Raw genomic sequence first — 25174 nt, forward strand, 5'->3', positions numbered from 1 at the left:
CAGTGGTGAAGGGAAGGTCAACCTATCACCATTGCATCCATGCTTGTAAAATTATGGTATACAAAATATATTAGCAAGACGCTACTGAAGGGAAGTATGCAGAGATGTTCCCCCTCCAATGAACGATTCAACTTGGATGCCTGTTCCCACCTCTCCGGATCCTCCAAAGGAATAACTCAATTCACCTCTTAAAAGGTTCTTCATCCAGTGGCTTCTAGGGACAGGCTCACCATGCATGCTCCCTCAAGAATGTTGGGTGAGGGCTCCCCTATCCCAGCAATAGTATTTCACACAGGAGTGGACTCATCTGATTAAAGGAAAGAATGGGGAACATTCTAACCAAGTCATATCCTCAATCACCTTATTAGATTGAATCATGAGTACACTTCAGAATCTAAGAGCTGCATCGTTGCCTCCTCTATTCCTGCAAGCTGTATTTTGGTCTTTTAAAACAATGTTAATCTAGCTGCCCAGAACCTTTGCTGCCATGTACTTTGAAGGCATACAGTAAATTCCCCAGGAAATTACTGGACTTGATGGTTTTCTCCACAGGAAGAAAAAGTCTGCCCCTATGTATTTTATTGTTCATTTGTCTATTACGTTTATATCTATCTCTTCCTCCCAAAGGAACCCATGGCAGCAACAAGCGATGAAACAATAAAAAGATATTCAAAACATGTTAAAAACCATTTCAATATAGCCAGGGCTTCTTTCCAACCAGAACTCACAGGAACTCAATTTGGGAACTTCTCAGGTGGGTGCCATTGCCATTATAAGAGAATGGATGCATTTGGGGTGAGTTCTGGCACCTTTTTTTCTAAAAAAAATAGCACTGAATACAGCTTTCCTATGTACAATTCCAGTTTACAGTATGTATGTAAACACATACGTACATACAGTACTTAACTTTTGATGCAGTGTATGCCAGTTTATACTCATGCACCTAAGGACAAAATTACTATGAGAAGTGGCTATAATTGAAGTTAATTCAAATGTTCAAGAAATTCATAAAAGAAATTCATGAAAGTTGGGGCTTAGATGTTGGGAAGTACTTCTATGTCAAATTCTCTCTTTGTGCTTACAAAGCTGGCATGTCAGGAAGAAAGCTTATTTGACATGCCTTTCACGTGACTGGTCACTTTTGTATACAGAAGGAATTGTTAATGCAAAGGCACTTTCGAATAGATGATTCTCCCTAGTACATGCCTGAAGTAGTAGAGTCCCCAGAGGCTTGTACTGTTGTGCCTACTCAATGCCTGAATCATCCCAGAGTGACTACATCAGGCTACACAGCAGCACTAGTCTAGCTATCAAGAATTACTGCTCACAGTGACTAGCTGTTGACAGCCTCTCCCTAACACATATGGAATTAGAATGCATGGCAACTGAAATTATTTCATTCTGCCAGGACCTAGCGGTTGTAGATCCCTGACCAAATATCTTGTCTATTGCCTGTGTGTTGTGATAAATGGGCACCTAGAGTGGTGAGGAAGGCCACTATAGTTATGATGCTGGCCACGTGGGAGGAGAAGGGGTAAGAAGGGTTTTTTGGTTTGCTTTTGAAATATAAAGTCCTAGCCTTCCCTGTCCCTACATTTCTCAATGAAGCCCCACAAAGCACTACTTTCTCCATACCACATGAACCACTTGTCCTGCAATTGTTGTAGAATGCATGTTCAGGTAATGGAGGGTTTTCTTTTGTTATCATCCACCACTAGTTTTTCATTCTTTGCCTTCCATGTATCGGTTTTCCCCTGCTGACTTAAAACCACAACATAGTTTTTTCCCCTCCTTTAACTGAACTTTGAAATGGCTGCAAGGCAGATCCATGTCTTATGCAAGCCCTAGTGAACTTCAGAGCAGACATCTGAGAGCTCAATCAATGAACAGTGCCGGAATGCAGACCTTGCTTGCATCAGCCTCCAGATACTATTCACTCCTTTTTGAACTCACAAAAGATCTGTTTATTGTCTGGCTGCCAGTTTATTGCTTTTCCTTTAAAAACTAGAGGTAGCTCTCAGCTGTAGCTGAATTCAAACACCTTCTCAACAGACTTCGGCATACAGAGAGTTGCACCTATGTGCATTACTTATGACTAGGGATGGTAAAGAAGACTTTTCCAAAAACAATGAGATTTTTCACTGAATTTCACCCAAAGTGATATTCAAAGGCAAATTTGGGGATTTTTGTTGGCCAAAACTTCTGTGGAATTTCAAGACTTTCAAAATTCCTCCAGGTATATGAAGGGTAGTGGGTGCATTCTTAAGTTAATGCTAAATTTTCTGTAAATAAGGCGGATAAAAATGCTTAGCTGGTGGAATATTATTATTTACCAGGCTATGTGAATGTGGCAGGGAGAAAGGACAAGAGGCTAAGTGGTTCTGGCCAGGTAGGTGTGAGTGATTAAAGAAGTCAGAAGCAAAGGGTGCTTTATAGTGTATTCTTGAGAAAAAGGACTACGCAGAGTTCAAAACATGAGTAGACAATATAATGCCCTCCAGATGTTTTGGATTATAAATCCCATCATCCTTGGCTAACATGGACAAGGGTTAGGAATAACGGGAATTGTAGTCTATAGAATCTGGAAGGTACCATGTTGACTCCCCCTGATTTTAAAACATTAATGAAGGGATGAAGCTTTAGAAAAACATACAGAAACAGTTGGCTAGGATGTCATTCTCTCTCAAAGACTTTGTACTGCATGTAAGGATAACTGACATACTTAGGTTGTGTGGCAGAGTTATCACTACCCCAGGAGCATTGCTGACAATGAGCTGGGAAGCTAAGAGTAGCCACTGAAAAACAGATCAGTATTTTAGTGACATCTCTGTGTATTTGCTGACTTTTTTAATAAAAAAGGTCACAAACATTAATCATTTTATGTATTATATAACATATTATATACCTGTTTACCTTCACATTTATGTAGTGAATGAAAGGTAGTCAAGGACATGACCATCTTGTCCCTTTGAGGAAACAAGCATATGAGAGACATGCCTTCTGCACATGTTATTACAACAGATCCTTTGTTGTCAAACTAGGGTCGGATTAGTGCCAGAAAATCTAAATCCAAACCTAATTTCTGGCAGGGCCTATAGGATCAAATGTGCCTCCTTGGCATTGATCCTCTGTGTGAAACCCTCAAAAGGGCAGTGAATGACAGCCAAACTTATTATCAGCTCCAGCAAGTGAAGGTCACTGAGTGCAACATCTGCCTTGCTGGGACTTGCCTGCTTATTCATGCACAACTTTCCACTCATCCAGGGGTCACAAAAACTCACTGAAAGACCAAGTTGCCACTCAAACCGGCTGCTTCTACAGATATTGAAGCAAATTGTTTTTCTACCCGTTTGCTTTGAATTTTGGCAAAGCATGCTGACTGCAGAGGTCATAGTCCACCCTGAGGACGTGATTATGTGCAAGTTGCGTGCTGAGGTCCCCCAAAACCCCTACCCCAATAACTCACACATCACACATAATTTTTGTTTAAGGTTTTTGGCATACTTTTGGCCACAACTTTATTTTCATACAAATTGAGAGTGGTTGCTTAGGCATTGGTTATGACTATCTGTCCCCCCCGCCTTGGGGACAGCGCTGACTCCCGTGAGTCAGCGTGTGGAGGAACAAGACCAGGGACAGCTGGGACTGCGACACAGACCCTCAGCTATTCCCTGCTTGTTCCTTGGGAACTTACACGGCCCGCACCCTGCTCCAAGGGTTTGGACGAAGGGATGGTAAGCCCCAGAATTCCTTTAACGGAATACCCGTCAGCAGCAGCATTGGAGGGGCAGGCACAGCCAATCCATACCCCTCCACCAACCAATTTAACCAATGCCTAACCGCCAACCTTACAAGTTGTGACGATTTGCTAAGCAGTAGGCAAAACCCAAAAGGCACACACTAATCAGCCAATTGGAAAAATTCCTACTGGGCCCCCGCACCAAGGCGAACGACCCCATGACAGGCAGAGCAAGGTCAAGGCGCAAGCCCAAGCAAGGGTGGGCGGGCGGGAGATCCGATGTCCACAGCGAAAGAGAAAGAGAAAGCTGTGGACCTTGCTTAAATAACCACTGATCCCACCCCTAAATTGGCAACATCAAATTTACCCCAGTAACACCATCCTCCAATCTGCTCCAGGCCCCTTGAATCTAATACTGCCTGGCAACCAAGTGGAGTTTTGTTCGGCCCCATCCGCAACACGTGCTCTCTTTTAGTGAGAACACGCTTTGCGTGCTGAGGTCCCCCAAAACCCCTACCCCAATAACTCACACATCACACATAATTTTTGTTTAAGGTTTTTGGCATACTTTTGGCCACAACTTTATTTTCATACAAATTGAGAGTGGTTGCTTAGGCATTGGTTATGACTATCTGTCCCCCCCGCCTTGGGGACAGCGCTGACTCCCGTGAGTCAGCGTGTGGAGGAACAAGACCAGGGACAGCTGGGACTGCGACACAGACCCTCAGCTATTCCCTGCTTGTTCCTTGGGAACTTACACGGCCCGCACCCTGCTCCAAGGGTTTGGACGAAGGGATGGTAAGCCCCAGAATTCCTTTAACGGAATACCCGTCAGCAGCAGCATTGGAGGGGCAGGCACAGCCAATCCATACCCCTCCACCAACCAATTTAACCAATGCCTAACCGCCACAGAGCCTTAGCTCACCGCCAAACCACTCACAAATGCAACCCTTCCTTCAATCCCAAAGCAACCATAGCCAACCAGGTGTCGTTCCCTATAGGGGAAATATTCACCCTAAAGCTGGCAGCAGCCTTGAAGGTAATCACAGGGTGCAAAATCATGGAACCACCTGAAGCAAAGCCTATTTTACTTTATTATTTTTATTTTATTTTATTATTATTTTATTATTATTTTATTTTATTTTACACTTCCTTATTAACATGCTTCCCGGCCTCTTTGGTGGTAGTTTGTCTAGGCACTGGTTCCTGACTAGCTGCACCTGACCTCAGCAGGGCAGCACTGATGACTGGGCCCCACCATATCGTCAGTACCAGCAACATTGTGGGGGACAAATGAATCCCAAGGCAATTGCATCCCGCCAGGTGTCGTTCCCCATAGGGGAAAGATGCACCCCCCATCTGCCCCAAAGAGGGGAACAGTCTTGAAGAAAATAGCAGGGTGCAATATCACAGAACCACCTAAAGCAAGGACCTATTTTATTTTATTTGTTATTTTATTTTATATGTTATTTTATTTTATTTGATTTACTTTATTTATTTTATTTTCCACCGCCATATTAACATGCTTTCTGGCCTGCTCGGTGGTAGTTTGTCTAGGCATTGGTTCCCGACTAGCTGCACCTCACCTCAGCAGGGCAGCACTGACGACTGGGCCCCACCATATCGTCAGTACAAGTAAACAGCGTGGGGGAGCAATGAACCAGGATCAGACTCAAGCTCACCCCAAATGCTCCCAGGGACTCTTGCGTGGCCCTACCCCTCGAAAGGGGTTGACAAAGCATGGCAAATCCTTGGTTTCCTTTAATGGAATATCTTTGCGCATTGGAGGGGACAGGTGCTCCAACCCCCCCTCCAGACCACCTTGAACCAAATGCCTTAAATTATTTTGAGTCCAGGGAGAGCTGCCATCAACTCAATCCAAGCCCTCTTGCATGCAGGAATGCAGACTTATGCTGGAGGAAGACAGCAAACATTCTCGCCCAGCTGTACCACCAGCCCTGCGGGAGGACCTGCACAGGTCACACTCGACCGCACCAAAGGAAGGATCTCCTCCCAAAGCATTCCCCATCTGGACATCCAGTATATGTCCACATGGGCAGGAAGACTGAGATGGCGCCCCAGTCCAGACTTGTCAGCGCGCTTGCCAGCCCAGTGTACAATGCTGTGGCCCAAATGTGCACCACTGCTCCTATGAGAAAAGGAAATAACAGACAAGCATCAGCACAGACATCATTGTGACACTTCCTGATATAGCCCTTGTCAGTGTCAGACTTCCAATGACCCGTATTCACAATCCTGTCTACAGACAGGCCCCCAGTGTGCAGCCGTTGCAGCAGCCCTATTCGGAAGGAATGAGGCGTGTTCAGTGGTAGGCAAGCCGCAGGCCGTAATAACTGGTGCACGGCGTAAGCACATTAATGCCTGGCTAACGGGAACCCATTTTCATGCACTAGGAGTGGGCCAGCCCCCAGGGGAATGAAAAGCCAATTTTTTCTGGTATCCATAACCATGCAAGGGCCCTCCTCATCTGTAATGGGAAGCCTGATTGTGGCACTCCTGCCCACTAAGTCTGTTTTAGAGTTCCCAACTCTAATGACAAGCTCCAAAGCAGATAAGGAAAAGTCCTGAAGCAATAAGCCTCCAGACTCTCAGCCCTGTGCTGGCTCCAACAACCATTTCCCCAACCCTCAGTGCCCAAAATGCAATGGAATACTGAAAGGAGTCTCGCCTTGATCTTTTACCAGCAGACAAGTTTTAACTTGTTGCAGATCCTGCCTAGGTAAAATTGACCGACTTCCTGCCCACTGTCCTATGAGGTTGGAGCCTATTCCAACCTTCCAAGGCCCTGCACATTACAAACTTTATGCAAGGGTCTCTGAAAAATAAAGCTTCAGTATAACAGACATTGCAGCGGACTGAATTCTTATAGTTATAGCCGCATGCCCAATCTGCGGCAGGTGGACCAAATACTGCAGGATCTGCTCAGAGGATGGGGGCCAGTTCATCTGAATGGCCGAGGACTGCCAGCTTAAGGCTAAGAAATCCATCCAGGCCTTCCCATAAGAGCTAAAAGCAGAAGGGGAAATGGAAGCTGCTGCTCTCTGTAATTACTAATTGTTGTCAAAATGCCACAGGTGGTCTGGAAAAGTCTGGCAATAGCTGAGTCTGGAGCCCAGGATCTGAAGCGCTCCATCTGAAAATGGGATAGAGTGTCAGAGACATCATTAGAGGATCCCGTAATCAGGAGAGCAGAAAGCACAATATTAAACCTTAAGCGGTGCAGCTCAAAAGCATGAGCGGAGGGGCGGAGACTCTGCTGGAGCGTGAGAACTGTTTAGCCAAGACGCTCACCACTACCTGGTTATCAGACCAAAAGCAGATCCGATGGTCACTGAACTCCTCGGGCCACATGTGAACGGCTACTACAATGGGGAAAACTCAAAAGTTAGGTCACATGATTGCCTCACCATACCGGGCTTGAGGCCATGGCTTTGCACACCAGCAGCCCCTGAAATAAAAAACCAAAGGGCAAAGATCCAGCAGCATCAGCATGAACCTGAAAAATCCCTGTGAAAGTATCCTGCCATGGCCAACTACTATTGCATACATATAGGAATTGCAACCATTGCATGAGATCCCATTGCATGAGAAAGGTAAGGGGACCTCAGGCCGCAGGCAGCCTGGCCTAGTGGGAAGGGAAGGGGCGGCCTGGGGCAACCACTCTGCATGCAAGATTAATTAAGTGACCCAGCAAGATCGGATCTGATGAAGCATCACTTGCTACAGAGGAAGTATTACAAAATAACTTCCTTCAAGGCAGACAGCTTCTCCATAGGCAAGTGGTATGTTTTAGCAACGATATCCAACTGGATCCCTAAATAAAATGGGAATATGGGCAAAAAGTATTGAGGTATTGCTTGCCAGCTTCCAGCCCTGCTTGGGCAGGGGGCATCTTGTGCTGCCATCATAATACGTAAATTTACAGGGCCGACGCTGGCCAGAACCGCTAAAAAAGTCCCGACAAAACTGCCGCCGTGCCAGCTTCCTTTTCAGACACACACTGTGCAATGCAAAAACACACTCCGTGCAGTGCTCACACAATCCATGCAATGCAACTATACTCCGTGCGATGCAGCTACACACTCCGTTCAATGCAACTACACACTCAGTGCAAAAAAGGACTCCGTGCAATGCAAAAACGCACTCCATGCAATGCAACTACCCTCCATGCAATGCAACTACCCACTCTGTGCAATGCAACTACACAGTCCATGCAATGCAACTACACACTTCATGCAATGCAACTACACACTCCGTGCAATGCAAAAACGCACTCCGTGCAATGCAACTACCCTCCATGCAATGCAACTACACACTCCGTGCACTGCACACACCCTCTGTTCAATGCAACTACACACTCCGTGCAATGCACTCTCTGTGCAATGCAAAAAAACAAAAAAAAAAACAAAAACCAAACCACACACACTCTGTGCAAATGCCACTACACCCTCCGTGCAATGCACACACACTCTGTGCAATGCACACACACCCTCTGTGCAATGCACTCACACCCTCTGTGCAATGCACACAACCTCTGTGCAATGCAAATGCAAATCTCTCACGCAATGCAATGCAAATGCAGCCCGTGCAGCGCTGTGTCCTGCAACGCACAGAGCAAACTGCAGTGCGGGCACACAAAGGTGCTTTCTCCCGCTTGCATATTGCAAACGTGGCGCCTGTTACATCCCTCGCAGTGAGGGAACCACCAAAAGGCCCTCGACACTGGACCTAAGTGTCCAGGTAGAGCAATGGGGGAGCATGCAGCTGTCCCATATAGGGACCAATCCTGCAACCTAGGCATTACCGGCACTATGCGCTGCCCAGCTGAGTTATCCAGGATGATCCCTAAAGACCCGGGACAGCCTCACCCTGACCCCTGTAGAGGTCCAAGGTGATGTCTGAATCATGATCCCTGCTCCTCTTTGCCCTCCTCCTGGATTGCAGCCTTCGAAGATGCTTCCTTCTGGAAGAAGACACCTGGGGCGTCCACAAGTCATCCCCTGCAGGAGAGGCAAGCTCTTGAGGCATTTGCAAAAGCCCAGTCATAGTCCGCAAAAACTAAACAATGTAAGGAACTGGTGAAACCAATGCTTCATGGACCACATGGGGACACTATTCAGGCCGGAAACACTTCCAGGCCATCGAATTCTAGGGCAAAGCCCTAGGGTCACCTGCTAGGCCAGGTATAAATGTTTCCAGTGAAATAGCAGAGTTGAGGCAGCCCACAGCTTGTCCAGGTACCCCTGCTTGCCCTTTTAGAGGGAAGCACCCCTTCAAGAAACCCAAAGTTCTTTTATCACAAATGGGCCGAACTACCCAGCAACAGAATAGCCCAAAAGGAGCAGTTTGTTTTGTTTTGTTATAACAATGGCTAAGAGGGGGATATGAACCCTGTCTCCCAGGTCCTAGTCCTACACTTTAGCCACTAAACCACAATGGCTCGCCTCTAAAATGGCAGTCGCCACTATCAGGGCAAAACAAACTTAAAGAAAATAAACTTGTTCAGAAACAGCATAGTTCAAGAGCATATACAGAGTGCTCATAGTCATTGGAGGCACAGACAGCCTCTGCCGCCCTCCGTCTGCCTCAGATATACATTAGCAGCAACTGAGCCTGCAAGCAGGTACATTCTTATAGAGAGGTCAGAGACTTAACAATTAACTGCTACCTGTAGCATACTTAGGCTCGGAAGTTATGCACAGGCTGAATAGGGCTCCATGCCTCTGCTCTTGAGAATCTTAGTCTCATAGCGATATTAAAGGAACTCAAAATAGTGCTCCCGCCCAAGGCTAGATTAAAATTTGGCCAACAGCGCTGCACACACTCAAATAAAGCCAACCTTCGGGGGTGCTATAAACGAAAGTGATTCCAGCTAAGCTGGGAACAGCCCTAACTAGCCCCACAATTTACAACAGGAGAAATGGGGTAAACCTTTTTGCGAAAGAAAGGCAAGCCACAGATACAGGGAGAATCTTCCCACAGGGCAGGGTAAGGGGTGGGGTGGGAAATTGAACAGGAAAAAGGGGAATTAAATTATTTAAGGGACTAAAGAGGATTAAAAGAAGGGAGAAATAAAGAAATGTAACCAGACAATGAGAAGTTTGCATCACTGTCCTCCAGACAGTCCAAGTGCTCCATGTGATCCGATGTCCACAGCGAAAGAGAAAGAGAAAGCTGTGGACCTTGCTTAAATAACCACTGATCCCACCCCTAAATTGGCAACATCAAATTTACCCCAGTAACACCATCCTCCAATCTGCTCCAGGCCCCTTGAATCTAATACTGCCTGGCAACCAAGTGGAGTTTTGTTCGGCCCCATCCGCAACACGTGCTCTCTTTTAGTGAGAACACGCTTTATCAAGGACCAGAAGTGTGCACTGTGTGACTATTTCAGTAGTTCAGGCAGATTCATTTTGATGAGCAAAATGACTTGTAGAGTAGCTTTCCTATCAAACAATGTTTGCCCTGTACAGAATAAAAGAACCAGCTATTCAGCTGTTATAAATCACCTAAGCTCCACAGACAACTTTGGCTGATGATCTGAAGCTTATAGGCTTACAGAAACAAAGCTTTAAAAGTATAAGGTCACACAATCAAATCAGTAATTGCTGCAGCAAATCATCCATGCCAGTACTAACCTATGGTTTCATTCCACTTCAAAATGTGGTATAAGCATTACTCATATCGTTAGTAACCCATGAAGCTTTGCATAATGTAAGAAATTCAGTCAATATAATTACTAAAAGAAGTGTATGTGTTGGTTGACATACTACAGATCTAGAGGTTGAAAATGTGCCTTTTCAGCTCACTCATGCTACACAAAAAAATTATGCAGTGTTTCTGCAAAAGAATATGGAAAGAGGTAAACTTTTCCCTTGGGTGCCTGCATGAAATAACTGTGATGATATCTAGTTTCATGCAACAGGCTTATGAACAAAACAAATTATTTTCAACTCCAGACATCCAGGAAGCATCACCAAATGATTGTGTTATCCTGCAAATAAATGAATCTTTGCAGTGCTCTGTAAAATCATTTCTATGCATGAGGTGTTGAAGTACATTAATCTTTTTTTTTATTTTTCTGTAGGTTCTTCCTATTAGTAGGACTGATGAAGTGTTTCGTTAGCACTAATTGTCGATGTTCACAATCCTGGTCAAACTCACATGTTAATCTTACAAAAGTTGAGTTTTGAAAAGTGAAATATTTGTCACGTTAAATTTCCTAGTTAAATCCAAATTTGCCGGTGCATTTTCTTACTGTTAGCATTTGTTTCCCATCTGTTTTCCCTTTTCCTCATATTTTGTGGTGCTATGCAGAGAGCAATAATTTCCTTGAGGAGTAAAATTGATGGCAAGTAAATATTAATTTGCAAATATATCTCTCTCTCTGCATTATATATTATATCGATAACTCAGCCTGTGCATCAGTAATCACAAGTTGGGTATATATCATAAGCTGGAAGGTAATCTTTAACAGGCACGTTTATATCCCAATTCAGTGGGACTTTATCAAAATAATGTGTTTGCTTTTCTTATCAAATAAAATATTTCTGGCTGCCAAGGGTTTATCTATGCAGCATCAGGTCCTGTAAGGTTTTGAAACTAAACACATACACAATGTATGTCTGTGCATATCTACTCAAAAATAGTCCCAGTGAGTTCAATAGGAATTACTCTCAAGGAATTGCACATAGGAATGTAGCCTATGTATATGAAATTTTAGTCACACAGCTAAAATTCTTTGACTTTATAGAGAATCCTATGTAATTACTAACATACTAACTTAGATATGGAGTTGATATCTAGCCATTTTTAAGCTTTCATAAAAATCCAAGGTGATGCAACAGCTGAAGGTGCATGCAGATGAAGATTACTTACAGCATGTTCTCTATAAAAAAGTAACCTCCTTCATAAGCCTTTCACTGTTTGAAACTGTCTTTGCCTATATATATGACAGATTTATTCTCCAACTGAGCTCTTCAATCTCTAACTGCAGCATGTTAGCAATCCTTTTCTGTTGCCATCAGTTTCCAGCTGTTACCATAAAAACATGAGTGTTCGTGTTGCCTCAAAATGTCCTTGAATCATTTGCTTCCTCTCCATCTTGTGTTCAGCAGTACCCTCCTGTAACTCACTAGGTACCAAATGTTGTTGGCACCCTGGGATCATCCATCCTCAATATATGGCCAGCCCAGCATATCTTTTACTATGATGAGCATGATATCAGTTGTAGTTGGCTGGCTGTACTTCAAGGCATCATTACTGTATTAGAAGCTCTCCTGCCACTGCATGAAGGATATTGTGCTCATGGGGTCAGAGAGAGGAAACTCATGTAGGAGCCGAATATGACCTTGCTAGCAGGCTGAGGCCAACAGCTATACAGACTTCAAATCTAATTCAAAGCCTGTGCAGCACATTCTAGTCAAGCATGATTATAACTTAAAATATGCAACGTTTTGTTTGATTTTATGTTCTAAATACTAGATGGCTGAGAACAGGAGAAATTGTGCATCAGTACAGGTGGGTTGAATGCTCCTGTAATAAGTCCAGCCCTACTATTGGGCATTGCAAATCTTCTGTCTCAGGCACTTAGATCTGAGTGTCAAAAAGGGCAAAAACTATTAGATTTTGTTGATATGGGTCCATGCTATGGTGGCAGGGGTTTGAAAACTTGTGTCTGCTTTGAATTTTTTTTTAAGAGAAGAGGCCAGTTACACACACACACACACACACACACACACACACACATCCCTAATTCAAACAGGAGTTTAAAGTCACATCTAGTTTGCACGTAACACCATGGATGCTTTATGAGTTTAAGCAAGTTTGTCCTCATGTCATGGATGTGGAACATCCACACACTCATGGAACTGAATACAGCATCAGACAGATTATTTGCTTTGTCAGCCAACTGCCAGTTGTATTTAAGCAAATGTTTCTACAGAGTTTTCTTTGTCTGTAGCTTGTCTCTTTTCAGGCAACAGGAAATTGGGTGTTGCTCTTAATTAGTTCCTGATTCCCTCCAGGAAGCAACAACACATACAAGCTGCATCTAGAGATTCTACCATATTGTTACACTGCCAATGTCATTCCTTTGGACAATCCTATGTAGTTCCATAATTATTAATTTCATGAGAAATATGTGCCCCTTCCAATGCTACACACTCATATTTTATTAGAAATGACACTTAAAACAAAACAAAGCCTAAATACACTATTAGGAAAAAGAACAAGCCACTTTCTACAGTTGTTACTGTTTTTTCCTCCAGCAGGCTGGTGTGAAGCACAAGTCCATGTCAAAACATGGGCATGATCAAGCCAATATTAAGCAATTTTAAATCCACTAGGCTCAGGAAAAGATAAATCAGTATGTGCTTAACTTACTTGTTGACATCAGTGCCCCTTAACAAGACCCTCCTAAATATTTCTATCCAAAAATAACTACTATGTAGTTTACTGCACTGAATAGGTATAGAACCAGTGCTTTTTTCTGGTGCTACTCAAGGCTACACAGTACCGGCAACTTCCCCGCCCCCCAAAAAATGTTAAAAGTGTGGCACTTACTGTAACAACTACACAGTGGGTACCGGTACCTTTTGGGGAAAAAAAAGCAAAAGCAAAAAAAGAGAGCACTGCATAGAACTGAATCCAAAAAGTGTTCTCTTACTGACTTTCTGACTCAAAATGATCATTCAACTTTCTTTTTCTCAAACGTTTATCAACTGAACAATAACACCTTGTATTTATTTAAATCGAAAAACCACAAATAATGATTTTAACATGTTTTGTTAATCTTATGCTACACAAAAAGTATCATTTTGATTTTCACATCCTTTCATTTCACAGCAGAACTGTGTGTTGATTAACATCATACACAGTGGTACCTCGGGTTACAAATGCTTCAGGTTACAGACTCCACTAACCCAGAAATAGTACCTCAGGTTATGAACTTTACCTCAGGATGAGAACAGAAATCGCATGGCTGCACTGTGGTGGCAGTGGGAGGCCCCATTAGCTAAAGTGGTGCTTCAGGTTAAGAACAGTTTCAGGTTAAGAACAGACCTCCAGAACAAATTAAGTCCTTAACCCGAGGTACTACTGTATAGAACAAATGAGATGTGTGCACTTGGTGTGAAAGTGCAAATAAATAAAATGACTTATGGGCAGAGTCATCCCTAACTAACCATGTTTCTTATTTTTGTGCAGTTCATGAGGTCAAATAATGTATATTTTATTATTATTAATATGGATAACAACTTTTGAAGAAAATGAAAGGGACTTCACATTGTACAACCTGCTAATAATTACCAGTAATATAATTAAATTTGTGCTTAATGCTTATCTAAATGAGCTCATTACTCATTATAGAGATTTGAAATAATCTAGAGACTTCAAATATTCAACTTTCATTGTATTTCTGATATTGATCTAAGAGACTGTGTCTACTGCATTCATTACACTATGTCTACATAGTATTGCTTAGTAGATCACTTGTTTCAAAGCAGTTATTATGCAAATACAAAGAATTTTTTTTCCCTTGATGTGCCTTAGAGACAGAGGGGCTATTTTGGTTTAAATAATAATTCTGAAATCAATTATAGTGCTAATCAATGCAAATGTGTAGAAAGTAAAACATTGAGGTTTTTCCTTTACCTCAGAATTACATAATACATAGCAGCTAAACCACCATTACAAAAAAAAAATTTAATTTGTCTTGTAACTGAGTAATATTACAATTGAAAAGTTCACTTATAAGTGTCCTAGACATGGGTTAAAGTCACTGTTTCGATACACAGAATAATAAGTGCCTGAGCCACATATCAACAGGATATGTCAGAGAATGAGACTCTTAATCTCAGGGTTGTGGGTTCAAGCCCCACTTCGAGTGAAAGATTCCTGCATTGTAAGAGGTTGGACTAGATAAACCTTGTGGTCCCTTCCAACTCTACAGTTCTATGATTCCATGGCATTTAAAGGTAAAGGGACCCCCGACCACTAGGTCCAGTCATGGCTGACTGGGGTTGCGGCGCTCATCTCGCTTTATTGGCCGAGGGAGCCGGCGTACAGCTTCTGGGTCATGTGGCCAGCATGACTACGCCGCTTCTGGCGAACCCAGAGCAGCGCATGGAAACACAGTTTACCTTCCCGCCAGAGCGGTACCTATTTATCTACTTGCACTTTGACGTGCTTTCGAACTGCTAGGTTGGCAGGAGCAGGGACTGAGCAACGGGAGCTCACCCCATAGCGGGGATTCGAAGCTCCGACCTTCTGATCAGCAAGTCCTAGGCTCTGTGGTTTAACCCACAGCGCTACCCACGTCCCATAGCATTTAGGGAAGACTTAAAACCAGAAAGAACAGCTCAGAGCTGAAATAATGATGTCAAGACCATGCCTTTTGTCTTTTTGGAGATAGCAGAACTGTGCCATATCGTGCCATGATTTTCAGAAATTGTGAAGCTGCAAACAATGCAAAGGAAAAACTGGGTCCACAGATCACACCTTCCACCACAGGAGTCAGTTTGCGGTATATGTTCAAGTCATGCTCCACATAACACCACATTTCACAAAACACACACATCTACCTAATATACCATGTGAGAAGGATACAGTTATTGCGTGTGTAGGTCCCCAGGCCACCCGTCAAATAACTTCGCACATAACACGTAATTTTAGTTTTGGTTTTTAGGCACTATTTTGACCACAACTTTATTAAAATACAAAATCAGTGAGTGGTTGTTTAGACATTGGTTAAAATTATCTGTCCCCCCTCCTGGGACAGAACTGACATCCCGAGGTCCAATCAGTAGCCAGTAGAAGGGAAAGTCAAACTTGGGGGTCATTTGAGCTAAGCTGCTCACCCCAGCAGCTCCCCGAAGGCTTGCTGGCCCTGGTCCCATGACAGGGATTGGATGGCCCTGATCCCATGACAGGGATAGGACGAAATCGTGGCAAGCCCCAGGATTCCTTTAACAGAATTCCCTTCAGCGCAATAGGAGGGGCAGGCACAGCCTATCCTCACCCCTCCACCACCAGCATATTATAACCAATGCCTAACCGCAACCTTACAAGTTGTGATGAATTGCTGAGTAGTAGGCAAAAACCAAATGGCCCAGCCAATCACCAAATGGCAAAATTCCTACTAGGCCCCTGCGCCAAGGCAGACGACCCCATGACAGGCAAAGCAAGGTCAACCGGAAAAGAGGGTGGGCAGGTGATCCGATGCACTCTGCAAAGAGAAAGAGAAACCAGAGTGCACCAATATTTAAAGACTTTGGTCCCACCCACCCGATTTGCAACATACAATTTGCCCCAGCAACCCGGTTATCCAATCAGAATGCCAGGCAACAACTATTAACCTGCCTGGCAACAAGAGAGCTGGCCTGGCGGCCCACACCGCAACACGTGCTCTCATTTATTGGAGAACACGCTTTCCCTGAACACACTTGTGAGTGTGTCTATTTTTCCAGACTCCTCTACATACCTCTGAAGGTGTGTGGACAACTGGAAGACAATGACAGTATCTTGAAAAAGATTAAGTTATTTTTAAATATAAGTTGACCCAACAAATCTGCCTAAGCCACTAATACCAGTTCTTCAGTTTGTGGCTGGCGTAAATGTTTATTTAATGTTTTATTGAAATATTTTATTATTGTAATTTTGATGGTTGTGAACTGCTTTGGTATTCGGTGAATGAAAAGCAGTATACAAATGCTTTCATAATAATAATAATTCTGTTATAATAATAATACCCTCAAATAACACATTGCATCTCAGTTCTTGCACAACTATGTTGCATAAATGACATCTTTTTTTATTGAAGACAGTCCATTTCTGAAAGCACAATCTTATCCTATTGAAGTTGAGGAATCTTGCCATGACCAGACACTATAAGACTAGAGCCAGTGTTTTGCAGGAGATACATAATCCCTTGGGATGGAGGGAAACTGGCTGGCTTGATGAAGAAAGAGATTATAAATAGCAGCTTAGTTATCTGGGACAACAGGTAAAGGGAAATGCTGTTTATGTGCTACTTGTAGTTTTGTGGTTTTTTTCTTAAAATATTCAAAATGTAGGTATGCCTTGTTGAACCATTTCAGAACTGTATGGGAACGTTACAACTTTGCTTTTGTAAATATGATCACAAGGTGGGGGGGGCGAGGATGAAGGAAACATCTCATTTTGCTTGTGTTGCTAGTGGCTATTTGATTCTGATCTGTCAGGCATTAACAACCCCAGAAGATGAGCTCTATTCATTTGCAATTCAAAAATGCCGCAATAATGGCATCACTCTGTAAGAAATACAGTTTATTATAATAAACAATCTGTCCTACAATGCCTGTATGCTTTGATAGTTTGGGGGCTTTTGATGAATAAATTCTTGTGCTTGAGAAAAAATTCCAATTCTGATAAATCATTAATGATTTACAGGAATTTCTCAGCTGAATCTGTTTATAGAACCTCACACATTGCAGCTGTGGTCATAGAAAATCATATTTTCATTTAGTGTGTGAAATGAAAAAACGTACTTCACCTAAAAGCATCTATGCTTTGGCATAGTTCACAGAAAAATATAGTCTTGCAGATGAGGTGTTTATTAGGGTTAGATACATGAGAAAACAAAAACATAATAGCTGCTTACTTATATATTTGGATTCATTTACTTAATGTTTTCATTTACTGATATATAACTTACTTTTCATGACACATCCCCCCAAATTGCAAATTATATAAAGGCACATCATATTTCCTGTCAGAAATACAGATTCAACAGCTGCAACCCTATATATGTCTATTCAGAATTAAAGGACCAGTGAAGTTCACTCCTGAGTAAGTGTGCATAGAATTCCATGCTTCAGACTGCAAGTAAGTTTCACTGAACTTAATATACACTTTGAGTAAACAAGTTCAGGATTAGGATAGAAGTCTGGACCAAATTAGACATGACATGAACTCCTGTGCTTCTTTCCCCAATAGTCTGGTGTTTGGGTATTGGTTTTGGTTTTACTGAAAATCAAGAGTGAAAAAGGCAGAAGATTAGAATAGGGAGAGCAGTTTTTGAGTAGACTAATGGTGGGAGGTACAAAGGTTAAGAAGCTTCCATCCTCCTGCCCTACTACCACTGGCAGTCTGCAGAGGCTGCTTTTGTTTTGTTTTTAAAAAAGCCAGCAGGAGATGTAATTCCATGCAATGCCTGGTTTGGTCTTTTGTCTTTTCCATTTCTACAGTAGACAGCACAACTTAGATTATGCACCTTGTATAGACGCAAACACAACCTGCTGAGGTTAATTGAAAATGCATAGAAAAGCTTCCTCTGCTTACTAACACTATTGATGATGCTCTTCTAATGGCCAAGTTCTTATTATGCTACCTCTTCATATTTGACATGATCAGAATATACAGTACTTTGGATATATACACATCAATCTGCTGAAATATTTTCACAGACAAAATATGACTGAATGACTGGATATAAACGCCTCATACAATAGATCAATCTCATGACATGACAAGGCCCTCAGACTGCTTCACGGCATATCCTCAAGCAACACATAGCACCATCTCCAATAAATGCACAATTATGTATAACATTAACACATTATTATTACAATTTAAAACTTTAAAATAATCAAAGGCATTGAGAGGAGGGAGACAGAGCAGTTTTCACTAGTTTCTTGCACATTAAGGCTGCAATTCTAGTATAGAAACATACTGATATTTTAACAGAAAGTTGTAACATCCCGATAGTATGTGAGAACTGGAAAGTGGCCAAACTTGTAATACTAATTCTCTAAAAGGGACCTTTGTGAGGAGGGGGAGTCTGAAAAATTGTATGCTGGTTAGCTTGGCATCTTTTCCAGATGGAAAGCATTATTAAATATAAAAATACAAAGCTTGTATAAAAATAAGTCTGCAAAGGTTAGAACACCAGACTTTTAGAAGAGTTTGCTGAATCAGGCCAGTGGCCCATCTTGTCCAATACCCTGTTCTCTCATTGGCCAACCAGTTGCCTATGAGAAGGCCACAAGCAGGAACTGAGCACAACAGCAGTCTCCCTTCCTGCAGTTTCCAGCAACTGGTAGCTCATTTGGTAGAGCATGAGACTCTTAATCTCAGGGTCATGGGTTGGAGCTCTGAATGCTGAAACCTTTCCCCATGGGGAGTTGCTTCACCTCCATGACCATTTTGGTTGCCCTTATCTGAATTCCACAACATTATTTTTTGAGGTGAGGCAATGAGACCTGTACTCCAAGTATGGTTACATCATTGATTTATAGAAGGTGTTATGATGTCAGCAGTTAGAGGCGGATTTAAAGGAGCACAACCACTTCGGTTGCACGGGGTACAAAGCCTTGGGGGTGCCACACAGGGCACCACATCTATTATACAGAATGGAAGGCAAGAGGTGGAGGGCCAGTTCAGAACCCTTGAGCATTATATATATATATATATAATTAAGATTTTTACTCTGATGTGCATCACTTTATATTTGTTTACACCAAATTGTATTTGTTCTTGTAGCACCCATTCACTCTGTTTAGAAAAGCCCCTTCATGTTACTTAATAAGTTACCACTCCACATGAGGACCTCTCCTCTTATATCATGACTATTAAGCTTACTCAGGGGAGCTGCTTTGTCAAAAGCTTTTTGCATTGTTCAGGGTGATAAAAGCAAAAATGGATTGCAAGTGATTGCTGCTAAAGGATCTTTCCAATTTGGGTGAATGGGCATTAAAATGGAAAATGCAGTTCCACATAAGTGTTAAGTTATACATTTGGGATTTTAAAAACCCTTATTTAACATATAGAGTAAGGGGTCTGAACTGGAGATGACTGGCCACGAAAGAGATCTTGGGATCCTTAATAGTTGGCAGTTACCGTATTTTTCGCACCATTGGACGCACATTTTTTCCTTTAAAAACTAAGGGGGAAAGTCTGTGCATCCTATGGAGCAAATGTGTGGTCCTGGGACTTCCCCCTCCAGCCCCTCCAAGCTCAGGTTGCAGTGGAAAGGCTGCGTGGGCGGCTGGGGAAACCCCGGGCTTCCCCATCCAACCCGACAAACAGCTGAGAGGCTGCGTGGGCAGCTGGGGGAAGCCCTGGGATTCCCCATTCAGTGCTACAAGCTCAGGGCGGTCAGCGCGCAGTGGAGAGGCTGCCTGGAACTTGCCCTCCGTCCCGTGAGCCGCTCTAGGGGGCTGGCTGGGGGAAGCCCTGGGATTCCCATTGAGTCAGAGGAGCTCAGGGCGGTCAGCGCGCAGCGGAGAGGCTGCCTGGAACTTGCCCTCCGTCCCATGAGCCGCTCTAGGGGGCTGGCTAGGGGAAGCCCTGGGATTCCCATTGAGTCAGAGGAGCTCAGGGCAGTCAGCGCACAGCGGAGAGGCTGCCTGGAACTTGCCCTCCGTCCCGTGAGCTCTAGGGGGCTGGCTGGGGGAAGCCCTGGGATTCCCATTGAGTTGGAGGAGCTCAGGGCGCTGAGAGGCTGCCTGTAATTTGTCCTCTGTCCGTGAGCCGCTCTAGGGGGCTGGCTGGGGAAGCCCTGGGCTTCTCCATTGAGTCCAACGTGAGCCACTCTAGGGAGCTGGCTGGGGAAGCCCTTTACAATGAGCTGGAAGATTTGGACATCCCCTTCCGCCCCCCCCCCCCGGTTATTGTGCCAGTAATTCCCGGCATTTCCTCCTTTTGCTCCGGTTCCAGTGGTGCTGCCCTCCACAGACACGTGAGATCTCCCTCTCTCTTCCTTCCCTCCCTCCCTCTTCCACCTTAAATAAAATATGGGGGGGCAGTAAAGCCCCACCTCACATACCACATTTCAGCCCTTCTCAACCTGTGGGTCCCCAGATGTGAACGCCTCTAGGTAGCAAGGCCAGAACTCAGGGAAGATGGGAGTTGAGGGATGATAGGAGTTGTAGTCCAACAACATCTGGGGACCCACAGGCTGAGCTCTCCCTCTCCCTTCCTTCCTTCCTTCCCTCCCTCCCTCCCTCCCTCTCTCCCTCCCTCTTCCAACTTAAAAATATTGGGGGGGCAGTTAAGCGCCCAATAGTAAACATTGGAGATACTGTACTGTACATTACTGACAGTTCCTTACCACTGTCTTTTCTTGCAGAAAACCTCCCCCATTCTGATAAGGATGATAAAGCATAAAAGACTAGCATATAAGATTCCTTTTAAACTAGAGGTAGTAAAATATGCTAAGGAGCATGGAAACAGAGCAGCAGAGAGACATTTTGGACCACCTCCAACTGAAAAAATGATAAGACAGTGGAGGAAACAGGAGGATCCGCTGCAAAAAGCAGATAAAAGCAAGCACACTTTTCGTGGACATGCTGCAAAGTGGCCACAGATGGACATTGCCATGAAAGAATGGATCACAAAACAGCGGAATAAAGGCTTCGCAGTCTCTACAAAAATGATAATATATGAAGCCAAACGCATTGCTTTAGAGAAAGGCATTCGCGATTTTACTGGCTCACCATCATGGTGCTACAGATTTTTATGAAGCGGTGGCCTTGCTATGCGCACTAAAACTAGAACTGCACAAAAAATGCCAGAAGAATGTGAATCTAAGATTCTGCCTTTTCATAAATTTGTAATTGATGCTAGGAAGAGAAATGGATTTGAAATTGGCCAGATTGGGAATATGGATGAAGTCCCTCTAACCTTTGATGTGCCATCAAATAGGACTGTTGATCGGAAAGGTGCCAAAACTATTGCCGTGAAAACCTCTGGACATGAGAAAACCCATTACACTGTTGTGTTGTCTTGCTGTGCAGATGGCACCAAATTGCCACCCATGTTAATTTTCAAAAGGAAAACATTTCCAAAAGAAGTGATTCCACGAGGAGTTGTTGTACATGTTCATGAGAAAGGATGGATGGACGAAAATGGAATGAGAGTATGGGTTGAAAAAGTGTGGTCCAAACGTCCTGGAGGGCTTTTGAAAAAACCTGCCTTATTAGTACTGGACCAGTTTAGAGCACATATTAGCGAAAGTACAAAAAAGTGTTTTAAAGAAGCGAAGACTCATCTAGCTGTAATTCCTGGAGGTCTTACCAGCCAGTTGCAACCTCTCAATGTTTCCATCAACAAGCCATTTAAGATCTTTATGCGAGAAGAGTGGAACAAATGGGTGGCTGATGGTAATCATGATCTAACACCCACTGGACGAATGAAGAGGCCCACTATCACTCAAGTTTGTGAATGGGTGAAAACATCATGGCACTCGGTGAAGGAGGAAATCGTTGTCCGGTCATTCAAAAAATGTGGCATTAGCAATGCTTTGGATGGTAACGAAGATGGTATTTTACATGAAGATAGCGAAGAAAGTGATGTCAGTGATTGTGAGCAACTGAGCTCCACAAATTCTGACTCTAGCAGTGATGAGTTCTTGGGGTTCACAGAAGACTAGAAGAGTACTCAAACTTTAAAGTCACTCTTCATTTGTTAATGACAGTGATGATGGTTCTTACTGCCATTCATTGTTGACTGCTGTTCACTTTACATGGCTGTAATATGATTCTGATATACTGGTTGTTTATTAAATACAGTAGTTTATACAACATTTGATTCAGAATATTTTTTACTTGTTTTCCTCCTCTATAAACTAGGTGCGTCCTTTGCTCCTGTGCGTCCTATGGTGCGAAAAATACGGTATACATGTTCTAGTTAAAATCAGAAGCTCACCTCAATGTAAAACTGCCTTTAAAGACGGTTGGTACAGAAAAGTTCTGTTAGTTGCTTGTGGGGTCCAGTTGATAGAAAAAAATAACACATATTTTCTATCAGTTGTATTTGTTTACCAGTAAGATCCCAGGCCCAATTAAAATTGCTAGTGATTACCTTTGAAGCTCTAAACAGTTTAGGGCAAAGCTATTTGAAGGCTGATCTGCACTTGTATGAGCCTAAAATTGGCTGTGCTCACAGGCCCACTGCCACTACAAATTACTAGAGGGTAATATTGCAGTTACTAGCTCAGCAGGAATCGTATGATGTATGAGACCTATAAGTTTCATCCTTCTGACATTGAGTCATTAGTCTGAACAATCTGAACAGTCAAATTTGCCATTCCCCCACTTTGTGGGTGGCATCCAGATGGACAGCCTCAACATGAACAAGTTCTGAAGATGTTGATCTCACTGCTTGCATTTCTCCCCTTAAGATCCCACCCCCCTGTTAATACAGTAGTCCTTTAAAGGACAGAAATGCAGAATTGCTAAATAGGAATAATCTTCATAATCCTAGAGTGGAGTATAATAGATCACTTTTCAGCTATCATTCTAACTGCATGTAGCCCATTTGTAAAAGATGGACAGTTCCTTGCAAAATAGGGCATGAATGCCAGAAATCAAAATCACTTGCTAATCTATAATGCTCCAATCCTTTCTACATACAGAATTTCTTTTTCAGCGATGTATTATTAAGAGCAATTGATTTATGAATTGTGGAGATGCAGTTTTCTGCAACATGTAAGACACATCTTCCATTCTTTGTTTAAAGTCATATTCACATGAAATAGGAAGCACTGTTAGAAAACTTACAAAGATATAGAAAATAATTAGCAATCCTGGTAAGAATAAAATAAAGGGATAATTTAAGTTTTTTGGGGGATGTTCTCACTTTTTGTGGAGGTAAACAGCTCTCCATGGAATACATTATAAACTACAGTATCATAGAGCTACTGCGACATCATTTTTCCTGCTTGAATGAAGATATAAGATGCATAATATATGTAATTTTGTCTCGAATAAACTGGTTCATAGAATTCCCTCCTCTGCATTTTCATTGCTTTCAGTTTTCCAAATTTGCAGTGTTGTCTCTTGTCAGTTTTTTATTCCTTATCATAAGTCCTATAACAAGGCTGAATGTCTAACCTTTCTTTCTTTTACTTCCATCAAATGAACCACAGAGGATGCTTATTAAAGATTCTGGTCATTGCTCCACTGTGCAAAGGCTATCTCTGCTTTCTAATAAGGAGGAGGTTCAATTTTGGGTGGGGAGGGGGGCAGGCTCAGCTTCCCTGATAGATAGCTAATGCTTTTTTAAAATATTTCATTTTGTCTGTCCAGGTTTACTTTTATAAAATGAGAATAAAACTGTACACAGGAATTTTATTATTAATATTACACAGGTATAATGGAACAGGGGAAAGAACTTGCACTCCCTTCCTTCCACAACTGCTAATCTGGACAGGCCATTCTTGCCAGAAGCTATCAAACAGACTGCTATGTCACAGGCCCCCAACACAGGAGTGATTTCTGAGATGTCTAGGCAGATAATAAGGAAGGGGGACAAAGCGAGAATCCAGTCTGCCTTGCTCGCTCTTCCCCAAGCCTAATGCAGGTCGTGCTGCTCTGTCAGACCCACACATGTAGCATGACACCAAAATAAAAAATAATAAAGCAAATTAATAATAGACCACTTTGTAGCTTAGAGCCACTGAAGTAGTGCAAAAGCAAGGGGGTGGGTGGGAAAATACCACATCTAAAACTACTTCAGCAAACTCTGAAAAAATATTTACAATTTACACAGATTCACAGTTGTTCCATAAGTGACTGGGACACATATCAAGGAAAGCCTTCTTAAACAGAAATGTCTTCAGTAGGTGCCTAGACATTATGTCACTGTCTAATTCTGGCTGATCATTGATTCTAGAGAACAGGCACTACAATGCTAAAATCCTGGTTTCTAGTATAAGCTAAGCACAGCTCTTCATCCTGGAGAAGAGTGACTAGTGGGGTGCACAGGATTCTGTCTTGGACCCGGTCTTATTCAACATCTTTATCAACGACTTGGATGATGGACACAAGGGCATCCTGATCAAATTTGCAGATGACACCAAATTGGGAGGGGTGGCTAACACCCCAGAGGACAGGATCACACTTCAAAACGACCTTGACAGATTAGAGAACTGGGCAAAAACAAACAAGATGAATTTTAACAGGGAGAAATGTAAAGTATTGCACTTGGGCAAAAAAAAAAAATGAGAGGCACAAATACAAGATGGGGGACACCTGGCTTGAGAGCAGTACATGTGAAAAGGTGGAGTCTCCTTCTTTGGAGGTCTTTAAGCAGAGGCTTGACAACCATATGTCAGGAGTGCTCTGATGGTGTTTCCTGCTTGGCAGGGGGTTGGACTCGATGGCCCTTGTGGTCTCTTCCAACTATGATTCTAACATTGGAGCTTAACGTACTCTGAGCAGTGCCCTATCCAAAGAGTGCAGTTCCCAGGCATGGATATAAGGGCAAGTTCATCCCTGTAGATACCATGGTCCCCAGTTATTTAGGGCAGTGTTTCCCAACCTTTTTTGGGCAAAGGCACACTTGTTTCATGAAAAAAATCTCGAGGCACACCACCATAACAGCCCCGTGACGTCAGCGCGCAGCGTCACGCCGGGAGGGACATGAATTGCTAGC

The 25174-nt window shown here is 43.0% G+C and overlaps 1 long non-coding RNA gene across 1 annotated transcript in view; it reads right to left on the reverse strand.

Moving 5' to 3' along the window:
- Nucleotides 1-237: 237 nt before the first annotated feature.
- The window catches only part of LOC309531388, a 57901-nt gene continuing 32964 nt past the window's right edge, over nt 238-25174 (reverse strand). Inside the window, exon 3 of the long non-coding RNA XR_014219284.1 lies at nt 238-307. This is a non-coding gene — a long non-coding RNA (uncharacterized lncRNA). The remainder of the gene's footprint in view (nt 308-25174) is intronic.

The sequence above is a fragment of the Podarcis vaucheri genome (assembly GCF_965113315.1).
Source record: "Podarcis vaucheri genome assembly, chromosome: 4".
In the NCBI taxonomy this organism is placed as follows: Eukaryota; Metazoa; Chordata; class Lepidosauria; order Squamata; family Lacertidae; genus Podarcis; species Podarcis vaucheri.